Here is a 20,113-nt window from a genome sequence, read left to right as displayed (position 1 = left end):
GCATATTGATGATTTGTAGTCAATCCAAATTGAGCCTTCTAATTCCATTTTAATTATTCTTTAAACCATATAAATTCAAAGGGAAAAAAATGGAATTGTTGTCAGTTGTGAACAATCTCCATTGGAAAAAGTCATTTGTTTATGTTTCATATGAGCACATTAAGTTTAGTTCAGAGTTACAGTGCAGAAACAGGGCCTTCTGCCTACCTAGTCCATGCCGACCAGCAATCCCTGCACATCAACACTATCCTACTCGCACAACAATTTTTTACCAAAGCCAATTTATCTGCAAACCTGTACATCTTTGAAGTGTAGGAGGAAACCAGAGCACTAGGAGAAAACCCACGCAGGTAACAAAGAGAACATACAAACTCCACACAGACAGCACCCGTGATTAGGATCGAACCCAGGTCTCAGGCGCGAAAAGACAGCACCTGTGGTTAGGATCGAACCCGGGTCTCTGGCACTGTAAGGCAACAACTCCACTGCCCCAAGTTCTTTGTGAACAAAATCAAGGTATCTTCCAAATTAAAAAAAAATATGGACTTGGCTAGGAAGGTAGTATGCAGAAGGACTTGGACAGGTGGGAGAGTGGGCAAAGAATTGATTAATTGAATGCTGCGTAGCAAAGTGTGTGGTCATGCACTTTGGTAGGTATAAAGGCATAGGCAACTTTCTAAATGGGAAGAGGATTCAGAAATCGGAGGTGCAAAGGGACAGGAGTGCTGGTACATTATTCCCAAAAGGTTAATTTGCAGGTTGAGTCATGGGTAAGGAAGGTTGGCATTCATGTCGAGGGGACTGGAGTATCTTAGCAAGGATGTAATGCTGAGGAATTATCAGGTGGTGGTGAGGTCACATTTGGAATATTGTGTGTCATTTAGGGCCTCATATCTGAGGAACGATGTGCTGACTTTGGAGAGGATCCAGAAAAGGTTTATGCGAATGATCCCGGCGATGATTAGGTTGACATATGATGCATTTCTAAAGGGTCTGGGCTACTGGAGTTTAGATGGATGATGGGGGGGGATCTCAATGAAACCTATTGGATAATGAAAAGCCTAGATAGAGATGTTTCCAGTAATATGAAAGTCTAGGACCAGAGACACAAACTTGGAATAAAAGGACATACCTTTAAAATGGATATGAGGAATTTCTTTAGACAGAGGGTGGTGAATCCGTGGGAATTCATTGCCACCGATGGTTGTGGAATCCAAGACATTGGGTATTTTTAAGGCAGACATTGATAGTGTCTTGATTAGGTAGTACGGGTAGAAGGCAGGACAATGGGGTAGAGAGGGAAAATAGATCAGCCAGGATCGAATGGCAGACTAGGTTTGATGGGCTGAATGGCCTAATTCTGCTCCTATCATTTATGGTCATTTCAAAATCATATAATAAAAAATGACCACAGTTAAAAACAACAGTACTTTGTTCGCTGTTTCACTAATTACCTGTAACGTCAAACATATTTGTCTTTTAGACGAGACACAAGGACGTTTCACTCTGTAGGTTTTATGGCATTTCTTCATTGACAGAGCTTTGCACAGCCACTATGTAAACAGTAGACACATCCACTATCAATAATTTAAATTGGTTATTTCTTCCCTAATACAAGATAAGCTGTACAACTTTCTTATTAGCCTTCTATTTCTTTTTATGAAATCATCTGAGAATGGCAGCTGACATCTGTTGAAACATGAAAGAAGGGGTATCTTGGAAAAATAAACAAAAAGTGTAATATATGCAGTGAAATTATCCTCGTCTTTACGTAGTAAGGGGCAAGAGTATCGCAAGCTAACCTGTGCTCTCTCTCACCCCCCCCCCCCCCCCCCCCCCCCCGCCCCCATTGGCACATTACTCCCTTTTGCTATGACAATATTTCATTCACCTATGAAAACATTCTGGTAATTGTAGAATGAGGTTAGCATTGCTCACCGATTCATTGCATTTTAATCATGAAGACCTTGCTGTCAGAGTCATGGTTGACATTTGTAACCCAAATTATGAGAATAGTCTGTGTCAACTGAAACTGCTCTCTGTTCTCTGGACATATATTTTTTTCGATAGGCATTCCAGGTTTACACGTCTCTGACAGCTATTTGGGTGGATTAATTTTAAGAAGAGTGGACAACTCGACTCCTCAACCATGTTCTGTTCAATTAGACCGTGCCTGATACGTCTTTTAAATCGTTGCATATCATCGCAAAGGGAAATGGTGCGAAAGGAGGTTATTTGGTGAACCCATCCATGTTGGTTCACCCTCGTGCTGTACTTAAGCCTTGTCCTTTCTTTCCTCATTTAAATCTTAAAAGAGCAACACTTGATTTTCTTTTGCATTACAAAGTTTGTCCAGCTGCTCCTCAATTATGTCAGTCACTCCATGTGACAGTGAATTATATCTTCTTGCCATTCTTTTGATGAAGAGGTTTCTTCTCAATTACCTGTTTGATTTCTGGGTGACTTTCTTCCTTTTATGGCTTCAAGTTGCATTCTACTCCAAGTAGAAATATTCCCTCTATCCATTTTATCAACATGTTTCATAACTTTAAAAGAACTCTCTTAGGTTTCCCCTTGGATATCTTCTCTTGATAAGCCCCAATCTGTTAATTCTTTGGCAATATTCATGCCACATCATTTGTGGTATAATTTTGATAAATATTCTTTGCATTCTCCCCAATGCCTTTGCATGCTTGTTGAAATACAGTGGCCATAAATCTACTTCAAATTCCAAGTGTGATTTTTAGCACGGTTCAATTAGGATCAACATAATTATCCTAAATTATAATTCTGCCACTCTGGAACACAAATCCTAATGTTTGGTTTGCTTTCCGTGTTGTCTTTGTAATCTGTGGTGTATTTTTAATCCATAGATTTATAAATTATACTTTTGAGAGTCCAAGTCATTAATGTAAATAGTGACTGGTGGTGGCCTCAGCATTATTTCTCGTGGAAACATCAATTCCCCTGTAATTAGCTCCCCTTAAGTTCATCTCTCTTCGTTCTGTCCAAGTCAACTTGCAGTCTTTTACATGGCTCGTCTTTCGACTGAAGGCTCTCCGATCTTTATCATTACCTTGAAGTCTATTAGCTTTTTGTTTTAAAGCTAAGATTATTTGAAAACCTAGATAAATTACATCTACCATGTTGCCATTGTCAACATGTTGCTACCTTGGAAAGATTCCAAGGGGAGTAAACGGCGACCATGGCTGACAAGGGAAGCCAAAGGACAAAGGACATTTATTGTCACATATAACAATTGGTGTAGTGAAATTTGAGTTACCATGCAGCACACAAATAAGATAAACACAACACTTTAGAATTTAACATAAAACATAAACCCCCCCCCACAGCGGAATCAACGTTTCCCACTGTGAGGGAAGGCACCAAAGTTCAGTCCTCTTCCTCTGTTCACCCGTGGTTGGGGCCTATTGAGGCCTCCGCAGTCGCCGCTATGGGCCCGATGTTTCAAGCCCTCGAACGGAAGAACACTCTCAGCGGCCTGGAGCCTCCGAATCGGCCGCTTCCTACCGGAGACAGCGGCTTCCGAAGTCCACAGGCCGAGCTGGGCAGAGATTCAATGCTGGCGACCTCGGCGAGGTATCCCAGGGCTCGGTGATGTTAAAGTCACCGCCGCCAGCGGCTGGAAAGCCAGTGCCGCCCATGGCTGGAAGGTCAGCAGACGATAGCTCCACGGTGTTCAAAGTCGGCAGTCCCAGCACTCCGGAGCTCCAACACGGTGACCCCCGGTAAGGCATCGCTCGTTCCACGATGGAATCCAGTGCTGCGGCCACTGCTGAAGCTGAGGCTCTGGCCGGTCTCCGGCGGGGAAGGCCGCGCCAATCCAGGTAGTAGGCTGCGAGGAGGGGAGGCGAAGATGCGGCTCGGAGAATAGTCGCATCCTCAACCAGGAAGTGATCAAGAAAAACTGATTCCCCCTCCACCCCCCCCCCCCCTCCCCCCACATAAAAAAAGACTAAAAGACCTCCAAAAACACACTTTAAAATGGACTAAAAATAACAAAAAGAATGAAAGGACAGACGGCTGCAGGCTAGACAGCCACACTCAATGGCGCCACCACTCGGGTCAGGGACAGATTTAAAAAAAGAGAAGAAGTATAACATAGCAAAAATGAGCGGGAAGCCAGAGGATTGGGAAACGTTTAAAGAGCAACAGGAGATAACTAAAAAGACAATACGGGGAGTAAATATGATGTACGAAGGTAAGCTAGCTAAGAATATAAAGGAGCATCGTAAAAGCTTCTTTAGGTATGTGAAGAGGAAAATATTAGTTAAGGCCAAAGTTGGACCCTTGAAGACTGAAGCAGGTGAATTTATTATGGGGAACAAGGAAATGGCGGACGAGTTGAACAGGTACTTTGGATCCGTCTTCACGAAGGAAGACACAAACAATCTCCCTGATGTATTAGTGGCCAGAGGATCTATCGTGATGGAGGAACTGAAGGAAATTCACATTTGGCAGGAAATGGTGTTGGGTAGACTGATGGGACTGAAGGCTGATAAATCCCCAGGGCCAGATGGTCTGCATCCCAGGGTACTTAAGGAAGTGGCTCTAGAAATCGTGGACGCATTGGTGATCATTTTCCAATGTTCTATAGATTCAGGATTAGTTCCTGTGGTTTGGTGGGTAGCTAATGTTATCCCATTTTTTAAGAAAGGCGGGAGAGAGAAAACAGGGAATTATAGACCAGTTAGCCTGACATCGGTGGTGGGGATGATGCTGGAGTCAATTATAAAAGATGAAATAGCAGCACATTTGTAGAGCAGTAGCAGGATTGGTCTGTCAACATGGATTTACGACGGGGAAATCATTTTTAACTAATCATCTGGAATTTTTTGAGGATGTAACTAGGAAAATCAACACGGAGAGCCAGTGGATGTAGTGTACCTGGATTTTCAGGAAGCATTTGATAAGGTTCCACATAGGAGATTAGTGGGCAAAATTAGTGCACATGGTATTGGGGGTAGGGTACAGACATGGATAGAAAATTGTTTGGCAGACAGGAAACAAAGAGTAGGGATTAATGGGTCCCTTTCAGAATGGCAGGCAGTGACTAGTGGGGTGCTGCACGGCTCGGTGCTGGGACTGCAGCTATTTACAATGTGCATTAATTATTTAGATGAAGGGATTAAAAGTAACATTAGCAAATTTGCAGATGACACAAAGCTGGGTGTCAGTGTGAACTGTGTGGAGGATGGAATGAGGATGCAGGTTGATTTGGAAAGGTTGAGTGAGTGGGTAGATGCATGGCAGATGCAGTTTAATGTGGATAAATGTAAGGTTATCCACTTTGGTGGCAAAAACAGGAAGGCAGATTATTATCTGAATGGTGTCATTTTGGGAAAAGGGGAAGTACAACGAGATCTGGGTATCCTTGTTCATCAGTCACTGAAAGTAAGCATGCCGGTACAGTAGGCAGTGAAAAAAGCGAATGGCATTTGGCCTTCATAACAAGATGAGTTGAGTATCGGAGCAAAGAGGTCTTTCTGCAGTTGTACAGGGCCCTAGCGAGACCACACCTGGAGTTTGTATGCAGTTTTGGTCCCCTAATTTGAGGAAAGACATTCTTGCTATTGAGGGAGTGCAGCGTAGGTTTACAAGGTTACTTCCCGGGATAGCGGGACTGTCATATATTGATATATTGGAGCAGCTGGGCTTGCATACTCTGGAATTTAGAAGGATGAGAGGATATCTTATTGAAACATATAAGATTATTAAGGGTTTAGACACGCTAGACGCAGGAAACATGTTCCCGATGTTGGGGGAGTCCAGAACCAGGGGCCTCAGTTTAAGAATAAGGGGTAAGCCATTTAGAACGGAGATGAGGAAAACCTTTTTCATACAGAGGATTGTGAATCTATGTAATTCTCTGCCTCATCAGGCAGTGGAGGCCACTTCTCTTTATGCTTTCAATAGAGAGCTGGATAGCGGCGTCAGGGGATATGGGGAAAAGGCAGGAATGGGATACTGAGTGTGGATGATCAGCCATGATCACAGTGAATGGCGGTGCTGGCTCAAAGGGCCGAATGGCCTACTCCTGCACCTATTGTCTATTGTCTCAAGAAATCAATCAGATTGGTCAAATTAGATTTCTCTTTTGAAGTGTATACCGACTATTCATTATTTTACCTTCACATCCAGCCACCTAGGATCTATCATAGTATAGAATCATTGTCATACAAAAATCTATCAATCTTGTTTCTTTTAAATTTTCATTTAGCCTGGTCTCAATTGCTTTTTGGACATTATTTTCCATAATTGCCACTTGTTATATCTCTATTGATTCATTCTACCTCCAATTCCTTTAAGTCAGAATAACTCTCCATGTCTCATTTAAATTATTTTTCTAGATCGTTATAGGTTTCAAATGATTGAGACATTTTTGTCAAGTCCATTACTTGCTTCAATGGTTTCTAATGACTATCTCACTGTTTGGTTTGTTCATAAGTTCTTACATATTGTCTCCTGATCAATTCAAATTGCACACTTTTTTTTAAATCACATTTTCAATGTATAGAAGAAAGGAAACAGGTTTGTGTCTGCAGATTGCTGTTGGTTGGTAACAGTATAAAGTTTAGGCTTTAGATAGACTCAAAATGCTGGAGTAACTCAACAGGACAGGCAGCATCGCTGGAGAGAAATAAATGGGACGTTTCGGGTTGAGACCCTTCTTCATTCTATGCTTTTCTCAGTTTGGTGAAGCCAGAAATGATTCCATAATTAAAAATACTTTTTTGTTTAAAATGGATAAATATTGCCTTCATATGAATTAAAATGCACCTGATGCACAGTTACTGAGAAGCTGTGCTCACATACTATTTGGTCAAAGGCATTTGCAAATTAATGGTAAAGGAAGTTCAACTTGGGTAAATGTGAGGAAGTACCGTTTGGTTGGAAAAGTAGAACAATCACCTGTGACTCGATTCCAGAGTCTAAGTCATGAATATGAACAGTGACCAGTCAGAGTGTAAAAATAAATAATTTTATGATACAATTATACAATTTATTTGTTGTAATTTGAACGAAATTTGGTTTCTGCAGTCATACAAGTAGAAGAACCAAGACACAACACAATTTACACAAACATCCATCACAACTAATCTCCTCCTCACTGTGATGGAAGGCAAAGTCTTATCTCTCCCCTGCACTCCTCATTCTCCTCCCGATGTCAAAGATAAAGCCCCCGGCGGGCGATGGTAAATAAGTCCCGCGGCCATTAAAGCCGCGCCGGGCGATGCAAGGCCCTGCTCCGGGTCTTGATGTTGGAGCCCCCGGAGGGCGATGGCAAGTCCCGCGGCCGTTAAAGCAGCGCCGGGTGATGGAAGGCCCCGCTCCAGGTCATCTTCAACCACGCAACTCGGGCGGGAGAAGTCGCCGTTGCGGAAGCCCCGAAAAGCGGTCTCTCACCAGGGACCCGCGAGCTCCCGCTGTCACCGTCCACCGGGCCGACGGCTGGAGCCTCCGAATCCCGGGGGTCGGGCCGCAGCAGCGCGCCACCACAGCTCCTCCCGCTCCGAACTCAGCCAGCTCCGCAATGGTAAGTAGTCCACAGGCTCCACGACTGGAGCCCCTGGTCATTCCGGTTTGAGGCCGCTCCACGGTGCGAGGCCCCAACGGCAACGGAGACCCGACAGAAAAGGTCGGGTCCTCCATACAGGGAAAGGATTTTAAAATTTCCCCCCCCCCCACACACACATACCCAGTTAAAAAAACACACTATAAACTACACTCAAACGAGACAAAAAATAAAAAAAGACAGACGGACTGCAGAGGCCGGTGCGACGTGTGTCGCGCCGCCCACCCAATTTATGCCAAATACCATACACTGTGTTGCAGGTTAGTAAGGTGATATAGAAAGCAAACCAAACAATAATATTGAAGATTGAATAAGGGTCGCGATCCAAAACGTCGCCTCTTCCTTCGTTCCACAGATGCTGCCTCACCCACTGAGTTTCTCCAACTTTTTTGTCTACCTTCGATTTTTCCAGCATCTGCAGTTCCTTCTTAAACAATAATATTTATTTCTGGAGGGAGAAAACTAAATGGAAGATATACCAAACCTGTTTCACACTTTGAATACTACTCTTAGAATACTTCATTCAGTTCTAGTTGGTACATTAGAAAAAAATGATCAAAGCTTTGGTGAGGATGTAGTTATTATTGATGATACCACAGTGAGAGGTTATATGTAAAGAGAAAGCATAAGCAGACTGAATGTTAAGATACAGCAATAAACACGTACATCTTGGGGATGTGGGAATGAATTGGAGCTCCCGAAGGAAACATATGCAGTCACAGGGAGAACTTGCAAACTCCACACAGACTGCACCCTGGGTCAGGATTGAATTTGGTTCTCTTACACTCTGAGGCATGGACTCCACCACGATGCTGCACTAAATACTACAATATTGTAGAACTCAATGTCAGCAAAGTGAAGGAACTAGTCATTGACATCAGGATATGAGCTGGTGTACACACCCAATTTGGCATCAGCAGTGCTCAAGTGGAGATGGTCAAGAGCTTCAAACACCTAGGCATAAATGTTACCAACAATTTGTCATAGATTAACCACATTGAAGCTATGGCCAAGAAAATACGAATACCTCTACACCCTCAGAAGACTAAGGAAATACGGAATGTCCCCAACAACTCTTACCAACTTATTCAGATGCACCTAAGAAAGCGCCCTATCAGGATGTATCACAACCGGGCTTGGCAACAGATCTTCTCAAAATGGAAAGAAATTGCGGAGAATTATAGATGTAACCCAGTCCATCCAACAAACCAGCCTACAATCCAACCCATTGACACCATCTATACACTGCCTTGAAGTGAACATAGCCACTAGAAAACAGCCAACATAATGAAGGATAAAACAGCCAACATAATGAAGGATCTGCACTGTGAGCCTTTCCCTTCAAATGGGAACGAACATGACTTATAACCGACTGCACATCTTGAATATATAACCATATAACCATATAACAATTACAGCACGGAAACAGGCCATCTCGACCCTTCTAGTCCGTGCCGAACACGTATTCTCCCCTAGTCCCACATACCTGCGCTCAGACCATAACCCTCCATTCCTTCCCGTCCATATAACTATCCAATTTATTTTTAAATGATAAAAACGAACCTGCCTCCACCACCTTCACTGGAAGCTCATTCCACACAGCCACCACTCTCTGAGTAAAGAAGTTCCCCCTCATGTTACCCCTAAACTTCTGTCCATTAATTCTCAAGTCATGTCCCCTTGTTTGAATCTTCCCTACTCTCAGTGGGAAAAGCTTATCCACGTCAACTCTGTCTATCCCTCTCATCATTTTAAAGACCTCCATCAAGTCCCCCCTTAACCTTCTGCGCTCCAAAGAATAAAGCCCTAACTTGTTCAACCTTTCTCTGTAACTTAGTTGCTGAAACCCAGGCAACATTCTAGTAAATCTCCTCTGTACTCTCTCTATTTTGTTGACATCCTTCCTATAATTAGACAACCAAAATTGTACCCCATACTCCAGAATTGGCCTCACCAATGCCGTACAATTTTAACATTACATCCCAACTTCTATACTCAATGCTCTGATTTATAAAGGCCAGCACACCAAAAGCTTTCTTTACCACCCTATCTACATGAGATTCCACTTTCAGGGAACTGTGCACAGTTATTCCCAGATCCCTCTGTTCACCTACATTCTTCAATTCCCTACCATTTACCATGTACGTCCTATTTTGATTTGTCCTGCCAAGATGTAGCACCTCACACTTATCAGCATTAAACTCCATCTGCCATCTTTCAGTCCACTCTTCCAACTGGCATAAATCTCTCTGTAGACTTTGAAAATCTACTTCATTATCCACAACCCCGCCTATCTTAGTATCATCTGCATACTTACTAATCCAATTTACCACATCATCATCCAGATCATTGATGTACATGACAAACAACAGTGGACCCAACACAGATCCCTGTGGCACCCCACTAGTCACTTGCCTCCAACCTGACAAACAACCATCCACCATTACTCTCTGGCATCTCCCATTCAGCCACGGTTGAATCCATCTTGCTACTCCACCATTAATACCCAACCATTGAACCTTCTTAACCAACCTTCCATGAGGAACCTTGTCAAAGGCTTTACTGAAGTCCATATATACAACATCCACTGCTTTACCCTCATCAATTTCCCGAGTAACCTCTTCAAAAAATTCAAGAAGATTAGTCAAACATGACCTTCCAGGCACAAATCCATGTTGACTGTTCCTAATCAGACCCTGTTTATCCAGATGCTTATATATATTATCTCTAAGTATCCTTTCCATTAATTTGCCCACCACTGACGTCAAACTAACAGGTCTATAATTGCTAGGTTTACTCTTAGACCCCTTTTTAAACAATGGAACAACATGCGCAGTACGCCAATCCTCCGGCACTATTCCCGTTTCTAATGACATTTGAAATATTTCTGTCACAGCCCCTGCTATTTCTACACTAACTTCCCTCAATGTCCTAGGGAATATCCTGTCCGGACCTGGAGACTTATCCACTTTTATATTTCTCAAAAGTGTCAGTACTTCCTCTTCTTTGAATCTCATAGTTTCCATAGCTACTCTACTTGTTTCCCTTACCTCATATAATTCAATATCCTTCTCCTTGGTGAATACCAAAGAAAAGAAATTGTTCAATATCTCCCCCATCTCTTTTGGCTCTGCAGATAGCTGTCCACTCTGACTCTCTAATGGACCAATTTTATCCCTCGTTATCCTTTTGCTATTAATTTAGCTTTAGAAACCCTTTGGGATGACAGATGGCACAATGGGCTAAGTGTTCGGCTGGCAACCGGAAGGTAGCCGGTTCGAATCCCGCTTGGAGTGCATACTGTCGTTGTGTCCTTGGGCAAGACACTTCACCCACCTTTGCCTGTGTGTGAATGTGTGTGAATGTGTGTGAGTGATTGGTGGTGGTCGGAGGGGCCGTAGGCGCAGATTGGCAGCCACGCTTCCGTCAGTCTGCCCCAGGGCAGCTGTGGCTACAGAAGTAGCTTACCACCACCGAGTGTGACTGAGGAGTGAATGAATAATGCGATGTAAAGCGCCTTGAGTATTAGAAAGGCGCTATATAAATCCCATCCATTATTATTATTATTACTTTCACCTTACTTGCCAAAGCAACCTCATATCTTCTTTTAGCTTTTCTAATTTCTTTCTTAAGATTCTTTTTACATTCTTTACACTCCTCAAGCACCTCATTTACTCCATGCTGCCTATAATTTTTGTAGATCTCCCTCTTTTTCCGAACCAAGTGTCCAATTTCCCTTGAAAACCATGGCTCTTTCCAATTTTTACTATTTCCTTTCAACCGAACAGGGACATAAAGATTCTGTACTCTTAAAATTTCACCTTTAAATGTCCTCCATTTCTCTTCCACATCTTTCCCATAAAACAAAATGTCCCAATTTACTCCTTTTAAATCCTTTCGCATCTCCTCAAAGTTAGCCTTTCTCCAATCAAAAATCTCAACCCAAGGTCCAGTTCTGACCCTCTCCATAATTATATTGAAACTAATTCGGAGTACAAACTACATTCCACCCCCTCCATCTGCTATATTGGAGGAGCTGCTCCGCACAGCGGTGCCTGCCTGGATAACGAGCCGAAGCAGCAAGCGGGGCAGACGGAGACGGAGACGGGAGAGGAAGCAAAAGCGGGGCAAGCGGGCCGGCATCCACGCTAGGCTGAGGAGCTCACCGGACCGACCCGCTTTGCCCAGCCTGTTTATAGCGAACGCCCAGTCCATTGTCAACAAGATCGACGAACTCAGACTGAGGCTTCACTCAAACAGGATAGGTAGCTGTGCTTTCTTCTTCACCGAAACCTGGCTGAATCCGAATATCCCTGACGCTGCTATTGAGCTAGCAGGCCGGACTGTTTATCGAGCAGACCGAACAGCTGACTCCGGTAAGGATAAAGGCGGTGGTGTGTGCATATATGTGTGTAACTCATGGTGCACCACCACTGACATTGTTGAGACTTTTTGCTCCCCGGACTTGGAGTTTATCACAGTGAAATGCAGACCGTTTTATCTGCCAAGGGAGTTTACAGTGGTGTTCCTCACTGCTGTTTACATACCACCGCAAGCTAACGCTAAGCTAGCACTGGCTAGTCTGCATGATGCTATCCACCAGCTGAAAAACAACCACCCAGACGGCATGTTTTTAATAGCAGGAGACTTCAATCACGCCAAGCTGAAGACTGTAATGCCAACATTTCATCAGTTTATTGATTTTCCGACCAGAGGAAACAATATCTTGGACCAGGTCTACTGCACCATTGCCAAGGGCTACAAAGCGTCCCCCTGCCCCCATCTTGGCCGATCCGATCACATCAGTCTGTACTTAACACCTGCATACAGACCCCTCATTGCAAGGACAAAGCCAACAGTTCGCACCATCATGGTCTGGCCAGAAGGAGCCATGGACAGGCTACAGAACTGCTTTGAGTACACTGATTGGGACATCTTTAAACAGGCTGCCACTCACAACAACCACACAGACCTCAACACCTACACCTCATCAGTATTGGATTACATCACCTTCTGTATGAACAGTGTCACCACACAGAGGACAATACTGACACTCCCCAACCATAAGCCATGGATGAATGGCGCTGTAACTGGTCTGCTGAAGGCCCGGGATGCAGCTTTCCACTCAGGTGATGCAGAGGCCTACAGAACAGCAAGGTCCAGTCTGAGGAAGGGCATCAGGGAAGCAAAGCACCGCTACACGAAGCGTATCGAGGAGCATTTTAACAGCTCAGACTCTCGACGCGTGTGGCAGGGCATCAGAACCATCACCGGCTACAACAGCTGCACACACGCACAAAGCTCATCCCTCCCTGACCACCTGAACTGCTTTTTTGCCAGGTTTGATTGCGCCGACAGCAGTGACAACATACGGGCACAGCAGGGACCCTCACCACCGGTGCTGACTCTGAGCCCCCACGACATGAGACGGACCCTGCAGCACATCAACCCCAACAAGGCCACCGGACCTGACGGAGTACCAGGGCGGGTTCTGAAGCACTGCGCAGGGGAGCTGACTGCGGTGCTCACGGACCTGTTTAACACCTCCCTGCTGCAGGCCTCCGTCCCCACATGCCTCAAGACAGCCACAATCATCCCTGTGCCAAAACAATCAGCCATCAGGTCCCTCATCGACTATCGGCCAGTGGCGCTGACACCGGTGGTGATGAAGTGCTTCGAACGTCTGGTACTGGGACACTTGAAGAACCCCCCTCCTTAGACCACCACCAATTTGCCTATAGGGCAAACAGGTCGACGGAGGACGCAGTGTCACTGGCCCTCCACTCCACCCTGACACACCTTGACCAGCGGTACAGTTATGTGTGGATGCTATTCATAGATTATAGCTCCGCCTTTAACATCATCCCCCCCCATAAACTAGTCACCAAGCTGGACCACCTGGGCCTCAACACACACCTGAGCAGCTGGGTCCTGGACTTTCTCACCGGCCGACCCCAGACTGTGCGCATGGGGAGGCAGGTCTCCTCCAGCATCACCCTGAACATCGGTGCACCACAGGGCTGTGTGTTGAGCCCCTTCCTCTTCTCCCTCTACACTCTCGACTGCAAACCCACCCACGAGGCCAACACCACATTAAAGTTTGCAGATGACACCATCGTGGTAGGCAGGATCACGAGTAACAACGAGGCCGCCTACAGGACAGAGGTAGAGAACCTGGTGAGCTGGAGCCGTGAGAACAACCTGATTCTCAACGCAGCAAAAACAAAGGAGATGATCCTGGACTTCAGGAGGAGACCGAAGACCTTCGTCCATCAGCCCATCACCATTAACGGCGAGACAATGGAGGCTGTGCAGAACATCAGGTACCTCGGGGTCAACATCAGCCACGACCTGACCTGGACCGTCAACATCACGGCGACGGTCAAGAAAGGACTTCAAAGGCTTCACTTCCTGAGGTGCTTGAAGAGGGCACGTCTCCCACAACAGCTGCTGGTGAGCTTCTACAGGTCAGCCATCGAGTCAGTTCTCACATACTGCATCACAGTATGGTACTCTGGCTGCACCGCAGAGAACAGGAAAGCTCTTCAACGCGTCATTAAGACTGCTGAGAGAATCACTGGCACCCAGCTCCCCAGACTGGAGGACATCTACCAGACCCGCTGCATCCGGAGGGTCAAGGGCATCATTAGAGACAGCACTCACCCTGGACACTGCCTCTTCACCCTCCTGCCCTCAGGAAGACGATACAGGACACTGAGCGCCCGCACGACAAGACTAAAAAACAGCTTCTACCATAGAGCTGTGACACTACTGAACTCTATCCCCCTCCCACACTGATTCCCCCTCCTCTCTCTCACACACCCGCCCATACTCCTATATGTTTATAGTCTAATTTTTTAATAGTTCTTTTTTAAACGTATTTTTATACTCATATTCCTGTGCAGCTGGAGGACTGCTCCAACAAAATGTCGTTGTCTTGTACAATGACAATAAAGATGATTATTATTATTATTATTAATACATTCCAGTCATTCCCTCATCTCCTGACCATTTCCCTGACCTTGCGTGCTGTCTGTTTGGAGTTTGCAAGTTCTCCCTGTGACTGCGTGGGTTTCCTCCAGGAGCTCCGGTTTCCAGCAACATCCCAAAGATGCCCCGTTTTGCTGGTTATGGATGTAAGGAACTGCAAATGCTGGTTTACAAAAACAGACACAAAGTGCTGGAGTAACTCAGTGGTCAGGTAGCATCTCAGGAGAACATGTACAGGTGATATTTCGGGCCAGGACCCTTTTTCAGACTTAGTCCCGACACCAAACTTCACCTTTGTAAAATTGCCCCTAATGTGCAGTGAATGAATAGTGGGCCTGTCCCACTTAGGTGACTGCCAGGGACTAGTTTTAATGGAATTCACCTACGACACCTGGCAACAACCTACGACAGCATCTACGACAACCTACGACAGCAAAAATTGTCGTCAATGTCACCGAAAATATTTCAACATTTTGAAAATTTTGTGGCAGTCGCTTGTAGTCGCCCAAAAAATCACCTAAGTGGGACAGGCCCATAAGAATTTGGGATAATATGGAACTAGGGTGAATAGGTGATCGATGTTTGGCGTGGACCCATTAGGCTAAAGGGCCTGTATTCCATTCTGTATCTTTAAACTAAGCTAAAAGTATTTGAATTCTCTGGTTTGTTGTTACGGACCCAATAATTAGAAGAATTATTTATTTACTCACCAAAAATAATCTTTATCCGTTTGATTCATTATTTTGAAGAGATGAATAATAATTTTCTGACAACATGACAGACCACCAATAGGTAATTTGCAACCTTAAATTCTCATTTTATACATGTAAACAAAGCTGCTTTCACAAAATGGTTAAGAATATAATTGACTGTCAATGTGCGAGTATATTTTCTTTTAAAAAGTGAATCCGGGTGCGGCACTTTAAGGAATGCTGTGGCATGATGGCATAAAACTGTTGTCTGACATCTCCACTGACCTGGGTTGAAACCTGATCTTTGGTACGGTTTGTTTGGAGTTGGAGTTAATCTCCCTGAGACTTTTGTGGTTTCCTCCCACATCCTTCGTTCATGATTAATTAACAGACATAAATATCCCCCACTGTATCGGGAAGTGATACTATCTGGAGGGAGTTGATGAATGTGTGGGGAGAATAATTAGGAATGTAATCGATGTAGATGGGCATTTGATGATTGGTCAAAGAGCCCACGTCCGTGTTGTATGGCCTATAAATTACAAGATCAAGGTTGTTAAGGTGAAATTAAGACAGAAAAAAGTGGAAATGGTGGAATGAAGGAGAAAGCTTTATCCCTAGTGAGGGGGCATGCAATTACTCCATTGGGGTTTCACAGAACTCTTATTGGAATAACCTGTAGGATAGATTTACATCAAATGTAGCCTTGTGTTGGTGGAGAAATGGGTCTGTGACATAATGAAATAGCAGCAGAGGGCAATAGATTCAAGGCAGGAAGAAATCTAACGATGATATATGAGTTGTCAAGATTAATGTGTTCATTTTTAAGCAGCAATTCTAATTGACTGTGCCATGGCCTTCGCCACTGCTCTCTCCTCTACACTTCCACTACACGTTCACCAATAATATGTCAATCAGCAATTAATATGCATTTGCCTTGAACCATCCTCGCACGTACAACAGGGTTGCAAGCCGACATTTCACAAATCTTACTCAGTCAATTATTAACTCTGCAAACCACTGCAGGCTTTCTGATCATTTGCCCCTCTACTGGGTCTCTGAAAAGACTATCCAATTTGTCCCTGTCCCCTGCCCTTTTCTTGGTGTGGCAGAGTTGTCATTGACATACTGAACACCTTGATAGAGAAGGTGTTGTAAAGGAGGAGATAACAGGATACTATATATTCTGCCCCCAGTGCAATGAATCCCATAAATCTTTGTTATTTTCGACATGCCAGAAATGGAATCTTCCTAGTTGCAGGAAGGTGATGAAAAGACAATGAAACTTGATCTATTTATACTGTTCCATCAGGGACTGGATTGTTTTTAGTATTATGTGTGAAATGTTTTACATTTCATGTGCGATGCTCCGCTATTCCCTGGGAAACGTCTTTTCATTTTGCACTGTACAACTGTTGCTTGCAAGATGACAATAAAGGTTGATTGATTGATTGATTGATTGATCTCATGAGTACTAGTTTAAAGGCAGATGCAGTTCTTGAAACTGGTGGTATATGCTTTCTAGCTTTTGTATCTTTGTGTGACAGGAGAGGGAAGGAGAGAATGCCTGGGGTGTGAACAGTCCTCAATGATGTTGGCTGCTTTTCCGAGGCCTCGTGAAGTGTAGATGGAGACCGTGAAGTTTGCCTGATGGACTTGGTCGTTTTCCCAACTGTGCAGTTTCTGGATCTGTTTCCTTAATTGACTGAGGAAGTGGAAACGTGTGCATGCTTGGTTGTATCATCAATGTAGTTTGGACCAGGTCACATTATAGGACCTTGAAGCTCTTGACCATCACCACTTCAGCATTGTTGTTGCAGACTGGAGCATGTACTCCACCCCACTTCCTTAAGTCCATGACCAGGTCCTACATTTTGCTGGCACCCATTGTCTGTGCTTATGGACATAGCCAGGTTTGCCAAGGACATATACAGGGCAATGTGCGTGATGACTCTGACAGCATTGACCACAGGTAAGCCTGTATTTCAGTGTCGGATAAGTCTGCTTGTCAGTGACTTCAAGGAATGAGATTAAATTGTCTCGCGATGAGCAGAGCTCCTCAATGATACCGCTCATTCTGCAATATATTGCAAGCTGTCAGATGTTTTTAAGTTCTCCAGTTGTGGCGTGGAAGATGCTATTGGCACCCTGACATCCACATTGAGGTTTGGCCTGCACCTTGTTTCAATTACATTCTGCTTGTAAAACAAAGACATGTCAAAAATTCCTCAACTGCCATGTCTTCTGCTGAGGAACCATTAAGTCTCTATTCTGCCTCATCTTCCTTCTTCCAAACGGGTGGCATGGTGGCACAGCGGTAGAGATGCTGCCTTACGGCGCTTGCAGCTCCGTAGACGGGTTTGATCCCGACTAGGGTGCTGTCTGTATGGTGTTTGTATGTTCTCCCCGTGACCTGCGTGGCTTTTCTCCGAGATCTTTGTTTTCCTCCCACTCCAAAGACGTACTGGTTTGTACTGTAGGTTAATTGGCTTTGGCGTATGTGTAAATTGTCCCTAGTGTGTGTAGGTAATGTTAATGTGTGGGGATAGCTGGTCAGCACGGACTCGGTGGCCCAAAGGACCTGTTTCCGCGCAGTATCTCTAAACTAAACTAAACAAACAAGCTCGATTCTCAGAAACATTACTAGGTTGTCTGTGTTCAAGAAGGAACTGCAGATGCTGGAAGATCGAAGTTACACAAAAATGCTGGAGAAACTCAGCGGGTGCAGCAGCATTTATGGAGCGAAGGAAATAGGCGATGTTTCGGGCCGAAACCCTTCTTCAGACCCTTCAGCACTAGGTTGTCTGTGCCTCCTCTTTGTGTTAGCTTTATAATTGCACTCTGCCAATCACAACTTTTCCAACAAAATTGTAAGGCTACTAAAAGCACTTTACCACAAATCTACTAGTGCTGTCAGAGTGAATGGGGAACTAACAGATTGGTTTACCACTGCAGTTGGAGTGTGACAAGGGTGTATGATCTCACAACGTCTATTTAACATCCTGCTCGAACTGGTCGTGTTGTATGCATTGCACGCCACAAATATAGGCGTAAATATCCAAGGTTAGCTCCTAAATAACCTGTGCTTCGCAGTTGACATCGCACTCATTATTGCGAGTGAAACCGACCTTCAGACTCTGGTAAACCATGTACATGAAAGCAGTAAAGCGCTGGGACTGAAAATCAACTTAGGAAAAACACAAGTGCAGGCAATCGCCAAAGAGAACATTAAAATAAATATCAAAATCCATGGTACATCATTAGCCCAGGTTGAGGAGTTCACATATCAATGAGGAAAGATATGTCAAACTGGATCCTGCTACGAAGACGTAAAATTATACATTGGGAAAGCTGTTGGGACTGTTCAAAAATTCCAAAAGATATGGTGGGCCAAACACATCTGAAGCAGCGCTAAGATCAAGCTCTGTAAAGTACTTGGGCTCTCAATACTGCTGTATGGAGCGGAAACATGGACAATAATGGGCCTGTCCAACTTAGGCGACCTTTTAGGCAACTATGCGGCCGCCACATATTTGCGGGTGGTTGCCGGGGAGTCGTCTTCATGGTCGTGAGGAGTTCCTGCATTCTGGAAACCAGTCGCGGCCTCATTATGGTCGCCTCGAATTTTTCAACATGTTGAAAAATTAGCTGCTACTAGAATGAAGCCGCAATGGAGAGTAGCGAGAATTTTCGTGCCGTAGGTGGGTCGCCAGGAGGTCGAAGGTTCTCTTAGGTTATCGTAGGTTGTAGCCGGTGCTGACCATTGAATTTCATTGGCTCATTGGGGAAAAAAACGTAAACAGTAGTTTTCAGAACCAAGGATAGCCGGCCAGTAATGTTAATGTCCGCCGAGCTTCACAGCCGTGTATCTCTGGCTTCTTAAAAGTTGTCTCCACTCCTTCTCCCCCCCCTCTTTTAAAGTACTCGCCATACACTGTGCTTTTTAGCTTCTTAATGATAGCACCATCCTTCCTGTTCAATGTCTGTATCATTGATTGACTTTGCACCGTATGAATTTCACTCAGACAGTGCTCCCCCCGCTTGCCCTGTCCCCCGCCTGCATAACGGGCTGGTGAAGGAATGTGTGTGTGCGTGCATGTGTGTTCCACTCTGACAGTCACCGTTCCAGTTGCCTGTTTTGTAAGTGGGACAGGCCCATTAAGATGGAAGATGAAAACAGACTTTCCACATGAAATGATGTGCCTTGGCAAAATAAAGGGAGTGTCACGTCTCGACAGGATCTGGAACACCACCATACGTGCAACCCTTGGTATGGAATTAATCATTCTGGACAGAATTACAACAAAAATACCACATTACCAGCCATATCCAGCGAATGCCACCTTCACACTTTCCCAAACTAGGATTTGAAGCACGTGTCCATGGAAACCGCCCAAGAGGAAGCCTCCAAAAAGATGGATTAACTGCCTGAAAGCAGACTGCAGCAAAAAGAACATCAACCCTCTGGTCAGAGCTAGCAGGCTAGCTAAGGAGAGAAGAGAGTGGCAGGACATCATGAAGCAGATGGCACCACTCAACCCCAAGTTGGAGTGAAATAGATAGATAGATAGATAGATAGATAGATAGATAGATAGATAGATAGATAGATAGATAGATAGATAGATAGATAGATAGATAGATAGATAGATAGATAGATAGATAGATAGATAGATAGATAGATAGATAGATAGATAGATAGATAGATAGATAGATAGATAGATAGATAGATGCACAACTGGATAAGGTAAGATTACAGATGTTGCTGATTTGATTGATAAGATAATGGAGTAGTTACGAGTCTACATCACCCTTATTAGGACCCTGTTTTGCATCA

At 44.4% G+C, this 20,113-nt stretch overlaps 1 protein-coding gene and 1 long non-coding RNA gene across 4 annotated transcripts in view; one reads left to right on the top strand and one right to left on the bottom strand.

Moving 5' to 3' along the window:
- Positions 1–20,113, top strand: part of cntn3 (contactin 3) — a 1,582,783-nt gene that overhangs the window by 86,236 nt on the left and 1,476,434 nt on the right. The gene's annotated exons all lie outside the window — the stretch shown is intronic.
- Positions 4,039–18,839, bottom strand: LOC116983119. Its single transcript, XR_004414614.1, has 3 exons — positions 18,795–18,839; positions 12,566–12,569; positions 4,039–4,051 (listed from the first exon to the last, which is right to left on the bottom strand). It is a non-coding gene; the product is annotated as an uncharacterized LOC116983119 (long non-coding RNA).

Source organism: Amblyraja radiata, chromosome 18 (assembly GCF_010909765.2).
Source record: "Amblyraja radiata isolate CabotCenter1 chromosome 18, sAmbRad1.1.pri, whole genome shotgun sequence".
In the NCBI taxonomy this organism is placed as follows: Eukaryota; Metazoa; Chordata; class Chondrichthyes; order Rajiformes; family Rajidae; genus Amblyraja; species Amblyraja radiata.
The sequence above is the reverse complement of the archived record's forward strand: the minus strand, read 5'-3'. Positions and strand labels throughout refer to the sequence as shown.